The sequence below is a fragment of the Heterocephalus glaber genome, unplaced genomic scaffold (genome assembly GCF_053883595.1).
Source record: "Heterocephalus glaber isolate CG9 unplaced genomic scaffold, H.glaber_assembly_v1.0 deba00001729, whole genome shotgun sequence".
Lineage (NCBI taxonomy): Eukaryota > Metazoa > Chordata > Mammalia > Rodentia > Bathyergidae > Heterocephalus > Heterocephalus glaber.
Window position 1 is genome coordinate 12,785,689 of NW_028258440.1, and position 24,548 is coordinate 12,810,236.

A 24,548-nucleotide genomic window follows, 5' to 3' on the forward strand; every position below is an offset into this window, starting at 1 on the left:
AAAAATTCATTTGGAACCAGAAGAGGCCTAGAATAGCAACAGCAATTCTAAGCAACAGAGACATGGCTGGGGGTATCACATGCCCCAACTTGAAACTATACTACAAAACTACTGTGATAAAATCAGCATGGTACTGGCAAAGGAACAGACCTGAGAATCAGTGGAATAGATTAGAAGATCCAGAAACAACTCCAGACATGCTCAGCCACCTCATCTTTGACAGAGGAGCCAACCACCATCATTGGAGGAAAGATAGCCTATTTAATAAATGGTGTTGGAAAAACTGGATTTCAACCTGCCAAAGAATAAAACTAGACCCATACTTATCACCATGCACTAAACTAAGATCGAAGTGGATTAAAGATATAAATATTAAGACAGAAACACTAAACTTGCTGGAAGATAAGTTAGGTAGAACTCTTGAAGATATTGGCATAGGAAAATACTTCATGAACAAAGCCTCAGCAGCAGAATAACTAGAAGAAAGAATCAACAACTGAGATCTCATCTTATTAAAATCTTCTGCACTGCAAAAGAAACCACCAAGAGAGCTAATAGACAAGCTACAATATGGGAAAAGTTTTTAGCAGCTGTACCTCAGACAAAGGACTACTATCTGGAATATATAAAGAATTGAAAAAAATCAGACCCCCCAAATTCAAAGACCCAATTCAAAAATGGGCATCTGAAATGAACAGACATTTCTCACACAAAGAAGTAAAAGCAGCAAACAAATATATGAAAAAATGTTCAACATCACTCCTCTTTCGAGAGATGCAGATGAAAACAACCCTGAGATTCCATCTCACCCCAGAAAGAATGGCTGCTATCAAGAAATCAACAAATAACAAATGCTGGTGGAGTTGTAGGGAGAAAGTAACCCTTCTCCATTGTTGGTGGGAGTGCAGACTGGTGCAACCACTGTGGAGATCAGTATGGAGATACCTCAAAGAACTAGGACTATAGGTCCCAGTTGACCCAGCTTTCCCCTGCTGGGTATCTTCCCAAAAGAATTAAAAAAATCATACCACAGTGATATATGTGCACCCATGTTCACAGCAGCACAGTTTATAATAGCTAAAACTTGGAAGCAGCCCAAGTGCCCATCAACTGGAAATTGGATAAAGAATGTGGTTTTTTTAAATAAAATGGAGTACTACTCAGCCATAAAGAACGAAAAAACTAGAGTCATTTATAGCTAAATGGATGCATATTGAGGCCATACTCTTAAGTGAAATAAATAGGACACACATACGCAAATACCAAATAATTTCTCTAGTGTGAGAAACTGATGGTGTAAACAAGAGTTAAAATGATTAAAATGAATAATTGATAATTTGAAATAGGAAAAATGGTCCAAAGATGAAGGAGTGAAGGGAGGGGAAGGGGAAAGGAAAAGAGGGAAAGGAAAAACTATGAGAAAAGAAAAAAAATGGAAATGAAATCTATGTAAATAGGGAAGGGTGGAGAGGGTGAATGGTGCACAGGTAATGGGGAAAACAAGAACCAAGATATATCATGTACAGGTACAAACAACCAATGATAAATGTAAAGGAATTTTATACCTAAAATGTACCAATAAAATGTACCAATAAAATTAATTTTAATAAAAATAAGAAACAAGACAAGTATCCCCACTATCACCACTCCTGTTCAATATAGTTCTGGAAACATTAGCCACAGCAATTACAAAAGAGAAAGAAATAAAACGAATAAAGATAAGAAAGGAAGAAGTTAAATTGTCATTATTTGCTGATGATATGATACTTTACATACAAGATGGAAAAAACTCGCCAAAAGTCTTCTAGACTTAATCGACAGATTCAGTAGAGTAGCTGGATATAAGGTCAACACTCAAAAAACAATAGCCTTCTTATACACAAAGAGCAGACTCATTGAGAGACAAATTCGGGAAACAATTCCTTTTACAATAGCATCCAAAAAAAGGAAATATCTAGGAATCAATCTAACAAAGGAAGCAAAAGACCTCTATGCTGAAAACTACAGCTTCCTGAAAGAGGAGATAGAGGATATAAGAAAATGGAAAGACATCCCTTGTTCCTGGGTAGGAAGAATCAATATAGGGAAAATGGCCATACTTCTAAAACTGCTGTATAGATTTAATGCAATGCCGATTGAAATTCCAACAATATACTTCACAGAACTAGAGAAAATAATCCAAAAATTCATTTGGAACCAGAAGAGACCTAGAATAGCAACAGCAATTCTAAGCAACAGAGACATGGCTGGGGGTATCACAATCCCCAACTTGAAACTATACTACAAAGCTACTGTGATAAAATCAGCATGGTACTGGCAAAGGAACAGACCTGAGAATCAGTGGAATAGATTAGAAGATGCAGAAACTACTCCAGACATGCTCAGCCACCTCATCTTTGACAGAGGAGCCAACCACCATCATTGGAGGAAAGATAGCCTATTTAATAAATGGTTTTGGAAAAACTGGATTTCAACCTGCCAAAGAATAAAACTAGACCCATACCTATCACCATGCACTAAACTAAGATCGAAGTGGCTTAAAGATATAAATATTAAGACAGAAACACTGAACGTTCTGGAATCTAAGTTAGGTAGAACTCTTGAAGATATTGGCATAAGAAAAGACTTCATGAACAAAACCTCAGCAGCAGAATAACTAGAAGAAAGAATCAACAACTGGGATCTCATCTTTTTAAAAAGCTTCTGCACTGATAGAGAGTCCACCAACAGAACTAATAGACAACCTACAATGTGGGAAAAAATTTTTACTAGTTGTACCTCAGACAAAGGAATACTATCTAGAATATATAAAGAATTGAAAAAAATCAGACCCCCCCAAATTCAAAGACCCAATTCAAAAATGGGCATCTGAAATGAACAGACATTTCTCACACAAAGAAGTAAAAGCAGCCAATAAACATATGAAAAAATGTTCAACATCACTTGTCATTTGAGAGATGCAGATGAAAACAACTCTGAGATTCCACTTCACCCCAGAAAGAGTGGCTGCTATCAAGAAATCAACCAATAACAAATGCTGGAGGAATTGTGGAGACAAAGGAACACTTCTCCATTGTTAGTGGGAGTGCAGACTGGTGCAACCACTATGGAAATCAGTGTGGAGATACCTCAAAGAACTAGGGCTGTAGGTCCTATTTGACCCAGCTGTTCCCCTGCTGGGTATTTTCCCAAAAGAATTAAAAGAATCATACCACACAGATATATGTGTACCCATGTTTATTGCGGCACAGTTTTTTATAAAATGGAGTACTACTCAGCCATTAAGAATGAGAAACTAGAGTCATTTATAGTTACATGGATGCGTATTGAGGCCATACTCTTAAGTGAAATAAATAAGACACACATGTGTAAATACCGAATAGTTTCTCTAGTGTGAGAAACTGAGTATGTAAATAAGAACTAAACGGGTTAATAACTAATAATTGATACTTTGAAATAGAAAAAGGTCCAAAGGGGTAGGGGTATTGGGAGGATATGGGGAAAGAAAACAATGGAAAGGAAAAATTATGGGAAAAAAATGGAAATAAAGTATGTAAATAGGAAGGGTGGAGGGCTGAAGGGCATACAGGTAATGGGGAAAAAATAAGAACCAAGATACATCATGTACAGGTACAAGCACCCAGTGATATATGTACAAGCATTGTATACCTAAAATATACCAATAAAAGAATTTAAGCAAAAAAAAAAAATGGAAACAAAGCTTTTGTAAATAGGGAGGGGTGGAGTGGTGGAAGGGAGGGAAGGGTAATGGGAAAAACAAGAACTAAGATATATTATGTACAGGTACAAATTCCCTATGATGAAAGTTATCATAATGTATACCTAAAATGTACCAATAAATTTAATGAATAAATGAAAAAAAAAGAAAAAAATAAAGTTGATTTGACTTTATATATAGAAAAGCCATGCAACCACAAAAACAAAACAAAAACTTCTTATAACTAATAAATGATTTCAATATAGTTGAAGCAATATAACTTTACCCAAATGTCTCCATTTTAATACACTAGCACAATCTAAAAATTAGTTTATGAAAACCAATACCATTGCATCAATCACTGCTTACTAGATAAACATATTTAATGCAAGTGTATATAAATATAAGAATTTACAATATTGGCTTACAGTGGCTGCCCACATATTCAGGAGTGGAGTAGTGCAAAAGGTCTGTCCATGCACTGGAGATCCTAAGGATCCAGTTGAGGGCATGGAGCTCACTGTATTCTTCTGTGTGAATCTATATTAGGAAATCAAACAGTCTGCAATGGAAGGCTGAAGAGTCTGTGCTGAAATCCAGGAGACAATGTCCAAGGCGAAAGCAAAAACCAGAGTTCCTCCAAAGAAACAGATGCAAGCCTTCCTTCTTCACCTCCCTTCTATATGATTCTGACGACAATCCTCCCTAGCATGATTTTTCCACTCCCAGAACTATTCTTAACCAATTTAGTTGGGTGTTTCTTACTCAAGCTGACAAAGTCAGTTAACTATCACAATCTAACCTTTTTTAACTTGACAAAGAGACACGTTTCTTTAAACCATAAACTCCAGATACAAAGACAAGTTCATAATTACATCTAGCATGTTATAACTATCCACAAATGGAAACACACTAATTCTCTCCCTAGAATGTAAGACAAGTTTCCTTTTGGTGATGCTTCCTCCTAATATTTTGTAACTTGAACATTATAACATAGGTTTAACAATATGTAAGGACCAATATTAAGTCTATCAACATCATATCACATCAAAGCATATTAGGAATGAACTATTCCAATTACAATCCTTATTTCTGTAGCTGATCACAGGGTCATAGCTGGTATTTATAACTACCTTCTTCTACTATCCATTCTGTATTACCTTAGCCTTCAGCAGATCTTGGTTCATTCCCTGGTGGGGTCACCCATAGCTTCATTCCTGAAGGTAATGGGGAAAAAATAAGAACCATTCTGCCTGGATTGAGTTGTTGTAGTTTCCCAGTGACTTTAATAAAAGGGCACGGTAACATTAGGAGGTACTCTAAGGGATCAGCTGCACTCCAGGTATATTCTTCCTTCCCTCCATTGTGGAATAATAGTCCAATGTCCAGTTGATAGTCTGGGTCATTTACCCCTGCCAACACTGTAACTCCCTTTTCAGCTTGTTTCCTCAGAGACATTAGGAGATCAAAATGACCAGGGGGAAGTCTTAGGATTCAGATCAATGCTATCATTGTTATGCTTCCTGGTACAAGCCTTCCCTCCTCTGGAACTAGAACTTCTAAGCCAGCAGATCATAAGATCATGGGAACCAGAAGCAAAAATTTTGCTAGTGGATCATTGGAGGTAATGGTGAGTGATATCATTCCCACTTCCATCCCTTAATTTCTAGACCTGTGTATCCTGGCTATGGGAGACACAGTACCATAGAGTGGGTACTGATTCAAAGAATATACAGGCTTTTGAAGAAACTTGCCCCAAATTTCAAGCTATTGCTACTTATCTGGCACTGTAACTGTGTCTTTAAAAGACCATCCCATCTTTCTATTAATCCAGCTGCTTCTGGATGGTGAGGAACATGGTAAGACCAGTGAATTCCATAAGCATAAGCCCATTGCCTTACTTCTTTGGCTAAAAAATGAGTTCCTTGGTCAGAGGCAATGCTGTGTGAAATTCCATGCTGGTGGATAAGGCATTTTGTGAGTCCACTGATGGTAGTTTTGGCAGAAGCATTATTTATAGGGAAGGTAAATTCATGTCCATAGTAAATCCATATGGTGGTAAAGACAAAGCACTCTCCTTTCCATGATGGAGGTGGTCCAATATAATCCAGCCTGGCACCAGCTTGCAGGCTGATCACTCTGAGGAATGGTACCATATCAGGTACTCAGTTTTGTTCTCTGCTGCTGGAATATTGGGCATTCTGAGGTGGCCATAACCAGATCAGTCTTGTTGAGTTAGAGTCCATGTTGCTAAGCCCATGCATAACCTCCATCTCTGCCACCATGACCACTCTGTTGATGAGCCCATTGGGCAGTGACAGGGGTGGCCAAAGAAAGAGGGTCTAAAGAATGGGTCTTCTCATCCACTTGATTGTTAAAGTCCTCTTCTTCTGAGAAGAGTTTTTGATGAGGATTTACATGAGATACAAATATTTGTGCATCCTTTGCCCATATGGAGAGGCCTACCCACATACCTTTTCCCCAAATATCTTTGTCACCAATTTTCCAGTCATGTTCTTTTCAAGTTCTTGACCATCCCGCCAGACCACTGAGTATAGACCACAAATGAGTGCACAGTTGCACATCTGGCCATTTTGCCTCCCAGGAAAAATGTACTATCAAGTGAACTGCCTGACATTCCACCCACTATGAAGATTTCCCTTCACCACTGTCTTTCAGGAATGTTCTGGAAGGGGGCTGCAATGCTGCAACTATCCATTTGTGGATAGTGCCTGCATAACATGAAGAATAATCTGTAAACCAGACCCTAGCCTTCTCTTCCTCTGACTGATGATCACATGGTATATGCCACGAGGTCATAGATGCATGCTGGGAAACAGAAGGCAATATAGTAGGAGTAGCAGCCACGGGCTTCCGGGAAACTTCTACATGTGACTTTCTCGTACCCTCTGGAACTGCTCTGGCTCAATCACATATTTACCATTTCTATTTAATGATAGACTGTTGCTATGCATGTCCAAACTTATGACTCAGTGAACTCAAAATTACCCAGCTCATGATAGGCAACTCAGGCCATACAGTAACTTGGTGTCCCATGGTCAAGCATTCAGTTTCCCCTAAGGCTCAGTAGTAGGCCAAGAACTGTTTTTCAAAGGAAGAGTAGTTGTCTGCAGATGATGGTAGAGCATTATTACAAAATCCTACAGGCTTCTGCTACAATTCATTTATGGCAGGCTCCCAGAGACTCCATATAGCATCTCTACTAGCCACTGATATCTCAAGTATCATAGGATCTGCTGGATCATATGGCTCCAGTGGCAGAGCTGCCTACACAACAGCCTAGACCTGGTTCAGAGTCTTTTCTTGTTCTTGGCCCCATTCAAAATTAGCAGCTTTCCAAGTCACTTGGTAAATAGGCCAGAGTAAAACACCTAAGTGAATAATGTGTGACCAGAGAGGCCCACTAGGCATTGTACCTCTTTTTTGGTTGTAGGAGGAGCCAGATGCAACAGCTTATCTTCTACCTTAAAAGGGATATCTCTGCATGTTCCACACCACTGGACTCCTAGAAATTTCACTGAGGTAGAAGGACCTTGAATATTAGTTGGATTTATTTCCCATCCTCTGACTCTGAAATGGTTTACTAACAAATCCAGTTTGATACATCCTGCTCACTTGACCCAATCAGCATAATATCATCAATATAATGGGTGAATGTGACACCTTGTGGGAGAGAAAGTCAATCAAGATCCTTGCAAACTAAGTTGTGGCAGAGGGCTGGAGAATTAATATAACCCTGAGGTAGTACAGTAATTGTGAAAGAAGATTGTTTCTGATGAGTCTTATTGATAAGCTTGCCAAACCAATAGCTTCATACTGAGTACCTGGACATATGTTAATCTGCTCAAGCTGGAAACAACATCTGGTACAGCAGCTGCAACTGGGCTCACTACTTGATTCAGTTTATGATAATCTATTATCATTCTCCAATACCCATCCATCTTCTGCACAGGCCACATGGGAGAATTAAATAGACATTTGGAGACCATCATCCCTGTATCCTTCAAGTCCTTGATAGTTGCACTAAACTCTGCAATTCCTCCAGGAATGAGATACTGTTCTTGGTTTATTATTTTATCAGGCAAAGGCAATTCTAATGGCTTCCATTTGGCCATTCCAAACATCGTGGCTCTCATACTACAGGTTAAGGAACCAAGGCAAAGATTCTGCCAAGTATTAAGTATATCTATCCCAAGTATTCTTTCTGTAACAGGGGAAATGACTACAGAATGGATTCAGGACTTACTGGACCTGTTGTGAGTCAGACCTTTGCTAAAAGTCTGTTGATCACCTGAACTCCATAGCTTCTACTCTTACTGGAGGGCCACAATGTTGTTTTGGATCCCCTGGAATCAGAGTTATTTTTGAACCAGTATCCCGTATTCCTTGAAATATCTGATCATTTTCCTTCCACGGGTATAAGTCACTCAGGCAAAAGGCCTTAGGTCTCTTTGGGGAAGAATGGGAGAAAAATTGACCATACAAATTTTGGGTGCACCAGGTTCCTTCCCAAAGGAGACCTAGCCCCCCTTCATTCAAGGGGTTTTGGTTCTGTTAACTGGGTCAAAATCTGGAAACTTGTTGAGGCACTGTGATTCCCTGTTACTACGATTTGAAACAGGTTTATGTTAATTTGCCCTTAAATTTTTTATTATATAAATCTAGTAAAAAATGTTGTAGGCTGTCCATCTATTTCATTTTTGGGAACACCATGGCTTATCAGCCAATGCCATAAGTCTACATGTGTTAGAACATTCTGAACATTGTTCTGCTTCTGCTGTCCATTATGGTAAGTAAATTCACCTTACCTTTGGCAAGTAAGTTCTGGTACTTGACCACTGCCAGTCCAAGATCCAATGAGACCCATTGTTCTTAAGTTTCCCAAATGAGTAATAGTGGCCCCCACTGTAATGTCTGGCATACAGAGAAGAGCAATGACAAGACTCTTCAGGGATAACAATGATCCCATCACAAATCTGTTTCTCAAGGTGTTAGTGAAGGGTCAATTTTCTGGATCATCTCAGTGTGGCAGATTAGGTTTTACATGACAAATCCACTCCAGCGTTCCCATTTCCCTAAGCCTCTGAATCCCCTCATTGACAGTATTCTATGGAATATAAAGCATCTGTCACTCACAGTGGGCCATCTTTTGATCCATAATTCTGCCAACCAGCCAGAAAAACTAGTAACACTTTCCATGAGTTGCAACATTAAATTCAGAATCCCTGCTTATGGGCCCATAACAACAAACTCAGCCTGATTCATATGAATATTTTTGTCATCATTACCCCACACCCATAAAATCCACTTCCACATTTGCTCATCAGGCTTCTGCTTATAAGAGTTCAAAAACTCAAGAAGTTCTTTGGGAGAATAATAGATCTCATCATGGGTAACACTATGTACCTCAACTTTATGAGCCTTCTGGGATTTGAGCTTCATTATAGGGCTGGAGAGAAAAGAGGGTGTAGAGGGTGGGTCCTGAGGAATGTCAGTATTATTCTTGGTCAACACAGAATTAGTTTCCTCAGGTATACTGGGAGAGACCAACTCCCCAGGGGTCAGGGGTGGAGATACCTCCACCATTGTGTGTAGGGAAACCTTCTTCTCTGGAAAAGTAGGACTATTAGAGTCTAAGAGCTCAATATCTTCAGCATGGTTGGGGTCCTCCCAAACATCTCCCTTCCAATTTTGGGGATCCCACTCTTGTCTGATTATTTCCCTCACCTTTCCTTCAGATGTCTTCTGAGGCTGAGCATTAAACTTATGCTGTATTTCAGCCAACTGAATTATGAGTGCCTATGTTTGGGTTTCTGTAATCTCAGTCCTGCTGCTAATGGAGAGGAGATTCTCTTTCAGGACATACTTAGAAACGTTTTAATTTTTACGAGTTTAGAGCTGGGAATTTGAATCTTTGAGCTCCTTATTTTCCTTTATTAATTTGTTCTCACAAATTAATAGAAGACTTTAGATTTCCTATGAATAGTTTGAACTCATTGCTTTCCTTCACTAATTTGTCCAGAGATGCTAACAGCAATTAGCCAGAACCATTATATTTCCCACTCTGAAAACAATATTCAAGATTCATATATACAATCGCTAAATTTCTTACATCTTACAAGTGGTGCATTAGGATAATCAAATGGATCTACATTGATTATTACTTTAAATAGTTCACACCAAGGACTACCAGTATTCTGCACAGTATTAAGAGGTGAGACTACGGCCTCTGTAGGTCTCATCAAATTAGAGAGCCAAACCTGAGAACCCTAAAGCCATTAAAAATTTTTGTCTTTACAATTCTGTTTTTCTAGAGCCACTCCACTCCTGATACCAAAATCTGTATCAGTCATGCCTGCTAGAGAAACAGATTTAATGCAAGACATACAAATATATAAGAATTTATAAGATTGGCTTACAATGGCTACCCACAGAACAGGTGTGAAAGAGTACAAAATGTCTTTGTTCACACTGAGGATCCAGAGGATCCAGTCAAAGGCCTGGAGCTCAGTGTAGCATTCTGTGTGAGTCTGTATCATGAGGCCAAATGGTCTCCAATGTAGGGCTGAAGGGTCTGCACTGGAATGCTGAAGAGTCTGTGCGGGAAGCCAGGAGATGATGTCCAAGGTGAAGGTGAAGACTGGAGCTCCTCTGAAGTGACAGAAGCAAGCCTTCCTTCTTCATTTTCCTTTTGTACCATTCTGCTGACAATATTCCCTAAGCTGGGTCTTCCACACCCAGAACTGTGATGACACAATTTAGTTGGGTATATCTTACTTAAGTTGAGACAATCAGTTAACTATCACAAGCATCTGAAAAAATAAAATAGCCAGCCATAAATTTTACCAACAATGTACAAGACATGAATATTCCAAACTATGAAACATCATTAACAGTAATTAAGACATAAAGAAATAGATATATTTTATTCAGTGTTCATGGATTCAAAAATGTTAATCCTCACCAAATTTAATTCCAGATTCAAAGCAATATCTGTCAAATATTCTACTGCTATTTTTGCAGAAGTTTACAATGTCAACTTATAATTAATATGGAATTGTTTAGGGTCAAAGCATACTAAAAAAATCTTGAGAAAAAACAACAAGTGATAAGACTCACATTTTCAATTTCAATAATAAAACCATAGCTACAGTAATCAAATAGTGTGTCTCTGGCATATAGTTAGTAATGAAGATGAGCAGAACATAATTGAAAAATCCAGAAACAAATGATAGTTAATTGATCTTTTACAAAGACTCTGAACCATTCGATGGGGAAGAAACAGCCTTCAATAATTGGTCCTGGAACAACTAGATATCCATATTCAAAATAATAAATTTTGAACCCTATATCACATCATATGAAAATTTACTCAAAATAATCAAAGAGCTAAAGATGAAAGGAATAAAATTATAAACCCCACAGAAGAAAATTAGGTGTATACCTCTATAACCTTTCATTAGTCAACATTTTCATAAATATAACACCAAATTCACAAACAAAAAAATCAGATAAATTTGACTTTATCAGAATAAAATTTTGTGCCCTCAAGGACATTAGCAGGACAGTGAAAAGACAACTGACAGATGTGAGAAAATATTTGTAAATCGTGTATCAGATAAAGATCTAGTATCCACATTATATAAACAATTTAACAACTGAATAACAAACAACTGACAAAATTTAAAAATGAGGAAAGAGCTTCAACAAACATATCTATAAACAATGATATAAATATAAAACAAGCCCATGCAAAGAAGCTCAATATCAATAATAATCAGCAAAATACAAATCAAAATAACAGTGACATACAGATTCACAACCACTTCTCACACACTACAATGGTTAGAATTTTTTTCGCTTAAATTCTTTTATTGGTACATTTTAGGTATACAATACTTTTACATTTATCATTGGGTGCTTGTACCTGTACATGATGTATCTTGGTTATTTTTCCCCATTACCTGTGTGCTCTTTACCCTACCACCCTTCCCTATTTACACAGATTTCGTTTCCATTTTTTTCCTTTTCTCATAATTTTTCCTTTCAATTCTTTCATTTCCCCATCTCCTCCCAATACCCCTACCCCTTTGGACCTTTTCCTATTTCAAAGTATCACTTATCGGTTATTAATCCTTTTAATCCTTATTTACACTCTCAGTTTCTCACACTAGAGAAACTATTCAGTATTTACACATGTGTATGCTATTTATTTCACTTAAGAGTATGGCCTCAATATGCATCCATTTAACTATAAATGACTCTAGTTTCTCATTCTTTATAGCTGAGTAGTACTCCATTTTATAAAAAAAACTCCACATCTTCTTTATCCAGTATCCAGTCTATGGGCACTTGGGCTGTTTCCAAGCTTTAGCTATTACAAACTGTGCAGGTATAAACATGGGTGCACATATATCTCTGTGGTATGATTCTTTTAATTCTTTTGGGAAAATACCCAGCAGGGGAACAGCTGGGTCAAATAGGACCTCCAGCCCTAGTTCTTTGAGGTATCTCCACACTGATTTCCACAGTGGTCGCACCAGTCTGCACTCCCACTAACAATGGAGAAGTGTTCCTTTGTCTCCACAATTCCTCCAGCATTTGTTATTGGTTGATTTCTTGATAGCAGCCACTCTTTCTGGGGTGAAGTGGAATCTCAGAGTTGTTTTCATCTGCATCTCTCAAATGACAAGTGATGTTGAACATTTTTTCATATGTTTATTGGCTGCTTTTACTTCTTTGTGTGAGAAATGTCTGTTCATTTCAGATGCCCATTTTTGAATTGGGTCTTTGAATTTGGGGGGGGTCTGATTTTTTTCAATTCTTTATATATTCTAGATAGTATTCCTTTGTCTGAGGTACAACTAGTAAAAATTTTTTCCCACATTGTAGGTTGTCTATTAGCTATGTTGGTGGATTCTCTATCAGTACAGAAGCTTTTTAATAAGATGAAATACCAGTTGTTGATTCTTTCTTCTAGTTATTCTGCTGCTGAGGTTTTGTTCATGAAGTCTTTTCCTATGCCAATATCTTCAAGAGTTCTACCTAACTTATCTTCCAGAAAGTTTAGTGTTTCTGTCTTAATATTTATATCTTTAAGCCACTTCGATCTTAGTTTAGTGCATGGTGATAGGTATGGGTCTAGCTTTAATCTTTGGCAGGTTGAAATCCAGTTTTTCCAAAACCATTTATTAAATAGGCTATCTTTCCTCCAATGATGGTGGTTGGCTCCTCTGTCAAAGATGAGGTGGCTGAGCATGTCTGGAGTAGTTTCTGCATCTTCTAATCTATTCCACTGATTCTCAGGTCTGTTCCTTTGCCAGTACCATGCTGATTTTATCACAGTAGCTTTGTAGTATAGTTTCAAGTTGGGGATTGTGATACCCCCAGCCATGTCTCTGTTGCTTAGAATTGCTGTTGCTATTCTAGGTCTCTTCTGGTTCCAAATGAATTTTTGGATTGTTTTCTCTAGTTCTGTGAAGTATATTGTTGGAATTTCAATTGGCATTGCATTAAATCTATACAGCAGTTTTAGAAGTATGGCCATTTTCACTATATTGATTCTTCCTACCCAGGAACAAGGGATGTCTTTCCATTTTCTTATATCCTCCTCAATCTCCTTTTTCAGGGTGCTATAGTTTTCAGTGTAGAGGTCTTTTGCTTCCTTTGTTAGGTTGATTCCTAGATATTTCATTTTTTTGGATGCTATTGTAAAAGGAATTGTTTCCCTAATTTCTCTCTCAATGAGTCTGCTCTTTGTGTATAAGAAGGCTATTGTTTTTTGAGTGTTGACCTTATATCCAGCTACTCTACTGAATCTGTCATTTAGGTCTAGAAGTCTTTTGACTGAGTTTTTCTTTTTTTTTTTTTTTTTTTTGGTCTTCTATGTAAAGTATCATATCATCAGCAAATAATGACAGTTTCACTCCTTCCTTTCCTATCTTTATTCCTTTTATTTCTTTCTCTTTTGTAATTGCTGTGGCTAATGTTTCCAGAACTATATTGAAAAGGAGTGGTGATAGTGGGCATCCTTGTCTTTTCCTGATTTTAGCATGAAAATTTTCAGTTTTTGACCATTTAGTATGATATTGGCTGTTGGTTTTTCATAGATAGCCTTAATCAGGTTGAGATAAAGACCTCCTATTCCAATTTTCTGTACCGTTTTTATCATGAATGGGTGTTGGATTTTGTCAAATGCATTTTCTCCATCTATTGAGATAATCATATGATTTTTGTCCTTGACTCTGTTAATATAATGTATTACATTTACCGATTTACTAATATTGAATCATCTTTGTATCCCTGGGACAAAGCCAACTTTGTCAGGGTGTATGATCTTCTTGATGAACCTCTATATTCTGTTTCCAGTATCTTGTTGAGGATTTTTGCATCTATGTTCACGAGGGAGACTGGCCTGTAGTTCTCTTTTTGGGTTGGGTCTTTCCCAGGTTTTGGAATCAAAGTAACATTTGCTTCCAAGAATGAGTTTGGAAGCCTTGTTTCCCTTTCAATTTCCTGGATGAATTTAAAGAGTAATGAGGTTAGTTCTTTAAATGTCGTGGAGAATTCAGCAGTGAAGCCATCAGGACCTGGGCTTTTCTTTGTTGGTAAATTTTTTATTACATTTTCAAGTTCACTCATTGTAATTGGGATGTTTAGAATTTCTCTATCTTCTTTGTTTAACTTTGGCAATTCATATGTATCTAGGAATGTGTCCATTTCTTCTGTGTTTTCCATTTTATTAGAGTACAGGTTCTCAAAGTAGGTATTGATGATGCTCTGGATTTCTGCTGGATCTGTTGTGACTTCCCCTTTTTCATTCTTAATTGCATGGATTTGAGCCTTTTCTTTCCTTTTTTTGATAAGGTTGGCTAAAGGTTTATCGATTTTATTTATTCTTTTGAAAAAGAATAACTTTGATTCATTAATTTTTTGTGTCATTCTCTTAGTCTCCATTGCATTAATTTCTGCTCTGATCTTTATAATTTCCTCTCTTGTGTGAGCTTTAGGTTTGTTATTCTCTTCTTTTTCTAGGAGTTTCAGGTTCTGCATTAGGTTATTTATCTGAGTTCTCTCCATTTTCTTAATATGGGCTTTCACTGTTATGAATTTCCCCCTATAACTGCTTTCATTGTGTCCCATAGATTCCCCTATGTTGTACTGGCATGATCATTTACTTGTAGAAACTGTCTAATTTCTTCTTTAATTTCCTCTGTGACCCATTGGTTGTTCAGGAGGGTGTTATTCAATTTCCATGTGGTTATGGTAGTTTTGCAGTTTCTAATGTTATTGATCTCCAATTTTATTGCACTATGGTCTGATAATATACAAGGGGTAACTTCAATTCTTTTACATTGACTTAGACATGTCCTATGAGCTATCATCTGGTCTATTTTGGAGAATGACCGGTGTGCAGTCTAAAAGAATGTGCATTCTGATTTTATGGGGTGGAACACTCTGTAAATATCTATTAAGTCCATTTGTTCAATAGCTTGGTTCAGTTCTAGAATTTCATTGTTAATTTTTTGTCTAGATCATCTGTCTATTTGTGATAGTGGGGTATTGAGGTCCCCCACTGCAATTGTGTTAGTGCTTATTTGGTTTTTCATGTCCAGTAATATTTATTTTGTATAGTTGGGGGCATTCATATTTGGTGCATATATATTTAGGATTATTATCTCTTCCTCTTGGATTGTTCCCTTTACAAGGATGTAATGACCATCTTTTTCTGTCTTAATTAGTTTTGGTTTGAAATCTACTTTGTCTGCAAATAAGTTTGCTACCCCTGGTTTTTTCTGGGTTCCTGTCATGTGGAGAGCCATTTTCCATCTTTTTACTTTCAGTCTATGAATTTTTTTTTAGTTAGGTGTGTTTATTGTATACAGCATATTGCTGGATTTTGCTGCTTAATCCATTCTGCCAGTCTATTTCTTTTGATTGGTGAATTGAGACCATTAACAATGATAGTTATAACTGAGAGATATTGACTCATCTTTGTCATGATGTTTTACTTTTGTTGGCTCTTATTTCTTTCTCCCCCTTTCCCTTTAATTTCTTACCTTGCCTGGTGGCTTCCTTCTGTTGAGCCTCATGGAGTTGTGACCTTCATTGCCTTTTTCTAGGATATTGTTTAGAATTGTTTGGAGTGCTGGTTCGGTGTTCATGAAATTTCTCAGGTGTTCTTTGTCATGGAAGTATCTAATTTCCCCATCAATTTTGAAAGATAATTTTGCAAGATACAACAGTCTAGGTTGGAAGTTATTTTCATTTAGGGCTTGAAATACTTCACTCCAGGCTCTCCTTGATTTGAAGGTTTTTGTTGAGAATTCTGTCATGATTCTGATGGGCTTTCCTTTATAGGTGATTTGTTTCTTTTTTCTAACTGCCTGTAGGATTTTGTTCTTCTGTTGGGTTTCTGGAATCTTGACTATTGTATGTCTAAATGTAGATTTTTTTTTTATCATGGCTAGGTGGAGTTCTATATGCCTTGCTTACCTGTATGTCCAATTCTCCACCTCTGTCTGGGACATTTTCTACTATTACTGCTGTGAACAGATTTTTTTGTCAATTGTACTTTCTCGTGTTTTTTTGTGGACTTCTATCAGTCCTATGTTATTCTTCTTTTCATCATCTAGCAGCTGCTGAATTGATTTCTCATGGTCCCTTACTATTTTTAAGAAATCTCTGTTTTCATGGTCCTTCACCACAATCCTGTCTTCTACATCTGATATCCTATCTTCAGATTCTCTTAATCTGCTCTGCATGGTTTCAGTGGAGTTTTTAATCTCCTTAATATCTGTTTAAATCTGTTTCATGGATTCCATTTCTTCCTTATGTTGAGCAATCATGGTTTCCATTTCTTTCTTATGCTGGGGATTCATTGCTTCTGGCATGTTTCTGAGCTCATCTATTTTTTATCAGTTTCTGTTCTAGAGCCTCTAATCATGTCTTTCACTCTGCTCACCATCTCTATAGTTATCTGGGAGATTATTTCTGCTTTGAATTTTTCTAGAGCCTCATTCATCTGTTTTGTTACTTCCTGTGCTATCAGTTCAGGGTGTCCATGTGGTTCATTGTCATGCTTTTGCACTTCATTTTCCCCAGAATTTGCCTTTTGTAGGGTGGAAGTCTGAGTTTGTGACTTGCTTAAATGCCTTCTCATTTTTGTTTTTGGTACTGTCCTTGGTTTAGTTCCTGGGTTGATATTTTGAAGTTGTTTATTGTAAGTATCTTTGTTGATGTATTTAGAACCCTTATGGAATGATTGCTTCTCAGAGGTGTCTTCCAGAAATAGCTGGTCTTTAGGTTTTGAGTCTAATGGCTCTGAGGCTCTCATTTTCATTATACCAGGAAGGACAACTGATTAGATCAATCACAACACCTTAGCCCAAATGATACAATCAGCAACACCATAGCATCAAATACATCTTAGAGAATGACAATTTGTGGTAGCTATTAATTTATCACCTTTAAAAATGAAGGGCCTCCTTCAGGGTATGTCTCTGCTGTCACAATAGACAACATGGGCAGCAGTGTGCAGTTATGTCAACGAGTCTCAGAAAGCTAGTCCCAGACCCGTGAGATTCGGGTATTTTTCTGGCTGCAAGTCCCAAGCTGAGCTCCCTGTTCTCCTGTAGTTTTGCACTCTGCAAGGTTCTATTGCTGGTTTCAGTTGTCTTTCCCCTGAAGAAAGTCCAGTTTCCAATGGGAGCTGACAATCCCTCCAACTTTCAAAGTACGGTGGTCTGGTGTGCCTTTATTGAAGAGATTCTCTTCACTTTTCCAGTGGGCTTGTTTTCATCAGGGAGCCTGAGAGTGGCCCTCTCTCTGTTGTTCACTTCTGCAGCTCAGGACAATGGCTTTTATGTCCCTCTGTGCCTCTGCAGTGTGTAACCAAGTAGCTGCACAGCCAGAAGGCCAGAGGTGGGGTGGGGCCTGTTGTTGAAGGCACCCGTTTGGCCAAGCTGGTGGCTGGTGAGTGTGCCCAGGGTGTCCTCCTCATCCTGTTTTTGTCACAAGCCTGTCTTGGTCGCAAGCTGGTGGAGCAAGCCAGATGAAGCAGGTCCCAGTCAGCCTGCAACCGCTTGGCCACACTTGGCCCAGCTCGGCCCAGCTCAGCCAAGCTGGTGGGGGTGCCTGGGTGGGTCCTCCTCACCCTGTCTAGGTCACAAGCCTGTCTTGCTTGCAAGCTTGTCTTGGTTGCAAGCTTGTGGAGCAAGCCGGAGAAAGCAGGTCCCAGTCAGCCTGCAACTGCTTAGTCCCACTCTACCCACTAGAATTTTTTTAAAAATGCAAAATAACAAGCATAGTTGAAGAACTAGGGACTGGAACAATCATACATTCTTAATGGGATATAAAATGATGAGGTTAATGTGAAAAACATTTTGACAATTGTGAAAGAGTTAAAGCTAGCATTGCCATGTGATCCAATAATTCTACTCCTAGATATTTACCTACTGAAGATAAAACACATGGTCAAACAAAAAACTTATACATAAATGTATGCTTAAATGAAATGATCCAGTTGTCCATCAATGCTATGGATAACAAACAGAGTGCAGTAAATCCATTTAATGCAACATTATTCAGTGTCTTAGTTGCTTTTCTCATTGCCAAGACAAAATATTTGACACCCAAAGTTAAAGGAGAAAAAGTTTATTTGGGTCACAGTTTGTAGAGTTTTCCATTAATAGTTGGATGGCTCCAAGGCAGGGTGGCATGACAGAGGGACATCACAGAAGAGCAACAGTATATGGCAGGGAGAAGGCAGCAAGAAGCAAGTGACAAGCAATGACCAGAGAAGCCTTCTTCTCTACAGAGAAGTCTCCTGTATTTTATACTGGCTACCTGCCCTTAGGGTGTGAGACACTCACACCTTTAATCCTAGCATAACACTGTGAATCACTCCCAGCATCTCATCCTTTATCTCAGAATCTCACATCCTAGATTACAGCCACTTCCAATAAGCCTCACCTATAGCCTCATGAGGCTTTGGGGTACATGTAGATACAAGCCATAACATTCAGTCATAAAATAAAGAATTACTGTACATGCTACCACATGGATTAACCTTTGAAAACACATTAAGTGGAAGAAACCAGACACAAGAAGTCTCATTTTGCATTTCCCGTTGTTTAGATTTTAAGTGTCTCTCAGTGGCTTGTATGCTAAAAACTTGATTTCCAAAGTGGTAGTACAGGAAGGAAGAAATCATATTAGTGCTTTCTAGGCATTGCAGGACTGGGGAATTGAGAATAAGTGCTTAACAGGCATAGAATTTCTTTTTGGAGTGATAAAGATGGTCTGATTGATGCTGATTGCATGATATTTTGAATATACTAAAAAAACATTGAATTGTATGTTTTAAGAGTTAAAATGTGAGTTTAATGTTAGGTGATGTATCAGTCAGTCCTCACTAGAGAAACAGATTTAATTCACATTATACATACATATAAGAATTTGTAAGTTTGGCTTGCAATAGCCACCCACAGAGTCAAATGTGGAAAAATGAAAAAGGTCTGTCTGTGCACTGAAGATCTGAAGGATCCAATCAAAGGCCTGGAACTCACTGTAGAATCCTGTGTGAGTCTGTTTCAGGAGGATGAAGGGTCTCCAATGGATGGTTGAAGTGTCTAAGCCTGAAGGCAAAAGATAACGGCCAAGGTGAAGATAAAGCCTGCAGCTTCTCCAAAGAAACAGAAGCAGGTCTTCCTTCTTGGATTTCCTTTTATATCATCAAGGAGACAAGCCCATTGGCTGCTGTCACTATACCCAGTAAATCTCAGCAAATCTTCAGTAAATCATCTCAGCCACACCCAAAATTATGCTGATCCAATTTAGTTGGGTGTTTCTTACTCAGGCTGACACAGTTAACTATCATAGGTAAATTTTATTTTAATTAAAAATACCTTTAATTCAGAATGTTTCCTAACTCATTACCCCAGAAACAGGTTTAACCTGGAGCTGGGAGAGATTCCCTGAGCAGAGGGTGAAGAGGAGATGATGACAGTTTTGTCAGATATGTTGAGGATTACAAGAAGGGGTTCTTTAGGCATCAAATTACATATTCTCCTGTGCCATAAAGAAAATATAATTCAAAAACATTTGTAATTATATTGTGACAGTCTGTGTTGTGTGCTTGGCATTATGTATAAACATTATGTTCTTTATATATGTTAACTCATTCCACTTGACAAACTCATTAAAATATTGTTCCTGTTTTACAGACTGAGGAACTATAGTGAAGAGACCTAGTTCATATGCCTACCAAGAAGCAAATGCAGGATTTAAATTTAGGTCTATATCACTGCATAATTCATGCTCTTCATCACTATATTATAATGGAAGTTAGTTTGAACTAAGTGGAAGATGAGTGGGAATTAGAGAGAAAGAAAGTTGACATGAATTTTGGAGTCATTCAGATCAGGTGACTGAATTTCTCACATTTCAGACAATTCTTTTGGCTCCAAGAAAATAAGAGCCCAAATCTTTCATTCCCTCTCTCTCTCTCTCTCTCTCATGTGTTTTAGTCTTATAAAATCTTTTTATAAAGAACATTTATTTGTTAAATAATATAACCTCTAAAATCATAGTTTCTTAAAAAATAGTATATTTTACCATTTTCACAATTTTGAAGTGCAGTAAATTAGCTTTCTTGGAATCTCATAACATTATTGGTATGGGATTAAAACAAGAAGTATGTGTTTTTGTTTGTTTATTTGTTACTTGTGAAAACTTCTTAATCATGAATTAAGTTGTGATGGGTCCATAGGTTCTGATTTAAAAAACAGGGCTTATTGTAAATGTGGCTGTTGACAAGATGATAAGATTTTAAGCTTTTACAATTAAAAATGTCTACACATTCTTATAATATCCAATAATTTTATGTCTTACATGTGTCAGTAAAACAAAATTTCCACACCAAAGGTGTTGATTTGTAATGAACCAGAATACGAAGAATGTACAAGTGTATACACAACTGTGCTTACTTGAACAACTGCTTGCAATTTAAAAATTCATCATTTAATTTACTGTCTTTTCAAGATTCTTTATTGTACCTATGTTACTATTTAAGTTTTAAACATATAAATGTTAATCTATGTCACCTCTTTCAATACCTTTATGAGACCATTTTTCCTATTAGAAGACTTTTCTCACTAAATTGCCATGCATAGCTACTGAATATGTTTCATGGATTTAATTTCTTTCCTATGTTGGATGTTCATGGTTTCTATCATTTTCCTAAGCTCCTCTGTTTTTCATCTATATCTTTTGTAGATTCACCAACCATGTCCTTCATTTTGATCACCATCTCTCTAGTTATCTGAGAAATTATATCTAGTCTGATTTTCTTTATACACTCATTCATCTGTTTTGTTTCCCCCACAGCCACCATTTCAGAAAATTCAGGTGTTTGGCTTCTGTTTTCCTCTATCTCACTGCCCCCTGAACTTTCCCTTAGTGGGCTGGAGGTCTGAGGATGCATCTTGGTTCTGTGTCCTGTCATATTTTATTTTTTTTAAAGATTTGTTTTCTGTGTTGATGTTTGTAAATTGCTTATGATGGGTAACTTTATTGCTAGTATCCTAGGGAACATGAGTTCCTCAGACATGTCTTCTATGTGTAGCTGGCTCTTGGCTTTTGTGTCTGTCCAAAGATTCTACTTTCCCAATTTATCAAACATGAGGATTTTATGTCTATTTGGCCCAGCCCCTAGTTTTTTGGCACTACACTATAGTATTGTTTATGATCCTCAGGCATTCTCAATCTTGGCATACAAAAAAGAACAACAGATTAGAACGATATCATTTTGCCTAAAGTAGTACAATCAGTGGTAATTACAATAACATCAAAGCCTAGAAAATGACAACCTGTGGTACCTATTAATTTGCCACCTTCAACTGTATTGACAAAATTTGTAGTCATATAACAAAATCTAAAACACACGGGAAAATTGTATACAGTAAATGTGCCATTAATATGGTGATTTTACCCTCAGGGAAGAAAATTTTAAAAGGATCAGGGGAAAAATAGAGAAATAGAAGAGAAAGATATTAGAAGCAATGCTGGAAGACAATGAAAGATTATACAAGCTTTGCAAAACTGGTGAAGAATACAGGAGAGAAAGAAAGAAGGAAGAAACACCAAGAACAGAATAAAAATGACAACAGGGCCAGTGATTTAGCTCAGTAGTACCACTGTCTGCCCCACAAGCTCAAGGGCCCAAATTTGAACCCCAGTACCAAAAAAAGAAAAAAGAAAAAAGAAAAAAAAAGACAACAACAAAAACCTAGAAACAATGTTCACAGTCATATAAAAACAAAAATAAAGCAATCAAGATAAAGAGAAAATAGAAAAAAGCAAAGAAAGGAAAAAAAGTAAAAAAATTCCACTTCAGGCATGTCTCTGCTGTCACTGTTAGACAGAGGGGGAGACAGAATCCAGATGTGTTTTGATTAATACCTGAAAGCCAACAGTAGATTTACACTGGGTTGTTGGAAAATCCCAGTAAGCCTGTGTCTTTAGTTCCACTGAAGTTCAGGGTGCTTCTGATTTCTGGCTGTGAGGCTGGGACCCAAAGTTGTTCAGTCTGCAACACTCTGGGTGCCTCCTGTTGGGTTGACTCATCTCCTTGCTGGCTCGAACTAAGCTCCCTGACCTCCTGCTGGGTTGAACTCAGTTGTACCTCACCCTGACACAGGGTGCTGCTAGATGGAGTCAACCCACAGCTGCTCCAAATTGTGAGTTCAGTTGATCCTTTTCCAAAAGGGCTAGCAGCCAATCATCTTCTCCTGGGGGACATCTGAACCAGAATAACTTACTAGGCACTGCAGTTTGCAGCATCCTCTGCTCCATTCCACTGCTGCATTTCTCCATGGAGGCCTCTGAGGTTGCCAGTAGTCACTATACATCTGCAGTCTCATGCTGCCCCTCCCAAGCTGAGATCCAATGCTCAGGGAGAAAGCACAACTTGCTACCTCCTTCTACAATCTCCCTGTGGGCTCCAATTCTCATTTCAGATCCTTGCTGGGTTCTGGGGACCCACTTCCCTCCTTCTTCTCTTCTTTATATTGCTATATTCCAGCATCTGCACTCCAAATCTCAAAGAGGATGTTTCTCTGCTGCTCACCACTCCATCTTCCCAGAAGTCTCTCAGATCCTAATGTATAAGTGATGTCACTCAGAGAGAGACATGATAGTGTCTCTACCCTTAGACCAACATCAGAGGCTTACTATTCCTTGGAGAGGCAGGAGTTACAGGTTTCACCAAAATAATTAAGTCATTCACTAAACAAATAAAAACACCAACCCCTATGGGATTCACTATTCAAAGTTCTAAAATGTGCACTTTTCAACAAAAATTATGAGACATGCAACAAACCAGAGTAATACAAATGACAGAAAGCTGGAAACAGAAAATAATTGTGAAAGTGATTAGATGCTACATTTCACAAATAATGACTTCAAGAGAGTCATTATAAATATGTCAAAGAACTAAAAGAAACCATGACCACAACAGTAATGGAAGGCATAATGACAATATCAAATTAAATATAAAATACCAACATGAAAATAAATATTCAGAAAAAGAAACAAATGGAAATTCTGGTTTTGGAAAGTGAATAATAAGTGAACAATAAGTGAAATCACAGATCATCAAAGTGGCTCATCTTCTATTTGCTCCTCAATTTAGCTGACAATAAATAATGAATCTGAAGATAGATCCATAGATAGTATGCAACCCAAAGAACAGAAAAATACTAGTCTCAGAAAAATATGAAACACTATTAAATGCAGTAACATAAATATAATGTTTTACCAGAAGGAGGGAAGGGGGGGGAGAGAGGAAAAAAGAAATAATGATGTCTAGAAACTCCACAAATCTATTTAAAATTATTGAAAACATCATTTATACATCCACAAAACAATAAATTCTAAGTAGGACAAGTGCAATGAGATCCACAAATAGTCACATCACAGTAATAATGTTGAAAGGTGAAGGCAAAGATAAAAATCTGTCCAAAAATGACTGGTTATATAGAAGAAAACTTCAATAAATTTAAGAGCTAACTTCTCATCAGAAACAACAGAATGTGGAAGGCATTATGATAACATATTGAAAGTTCAGCAAAAAAAAAAAAAAAGAAAATCAACCAAGAATCCTATATTCAGTGAAGTTACTTTTCAAAATAAAGAGGAAATAAAGAAATTCTCAAAGAACAAATACAAAAAATTTATTGCTAGCACACAGGCCTTACTAGATATACCAGTGGAACTACTTCAGGCTGAAAATAAATGACCAGACAGGAATTTGAATTTACAAGAATGAATAAATATTATGAGTGGGCAATTAGGGAATTATAGAAAATGGTATAAATGCATATTTCTTCTGTATTAACTGACAAAAAGCAACTGCATAAATTATGTATATATACATAATTATAATATACTATTGGACTTATATATAAATATAATAATTTGCTAATTACATCACAAAAGAGTTGGGTGGGAGCAAAGTTATATTGGACTAAGAAAATTAAACCAATAAGAACTCCAATCCAGTGAAATAAATGAACAGAAGCAGAAATGGTAAATAAATTTAGTATAACAAAATCATATATACCTGCTCTCCTTTCTTCTCTCAGATATTCAAATGACATAAAATATATAACATAAAATTGAAATAATATTTGTAACATCTACAGATGTAATAGGCATCATAATAACACAAAAAGGAAAAAGAATAGAATTATTAAGAGTAAAATTAATATATGTCATTGTAATATATACCTGGAATTGATTGTGACAA

General features: G+C 37.2%; 1 pseudogene; it reads right to left on the bottom strand.

Annotated features, from left to right (window-relative positions):
- Positions 1 to 5,212: 5,212 nt before the first annotated feature.
- LOC147821591 (uncharacterized) lies at positions 5,213 to 9,325 on the bottom strand (annotated as a pseudogene).
- Between the last annotated feature and the right edge of the window lie 15,223 nt (positions 9,326 to 24,548).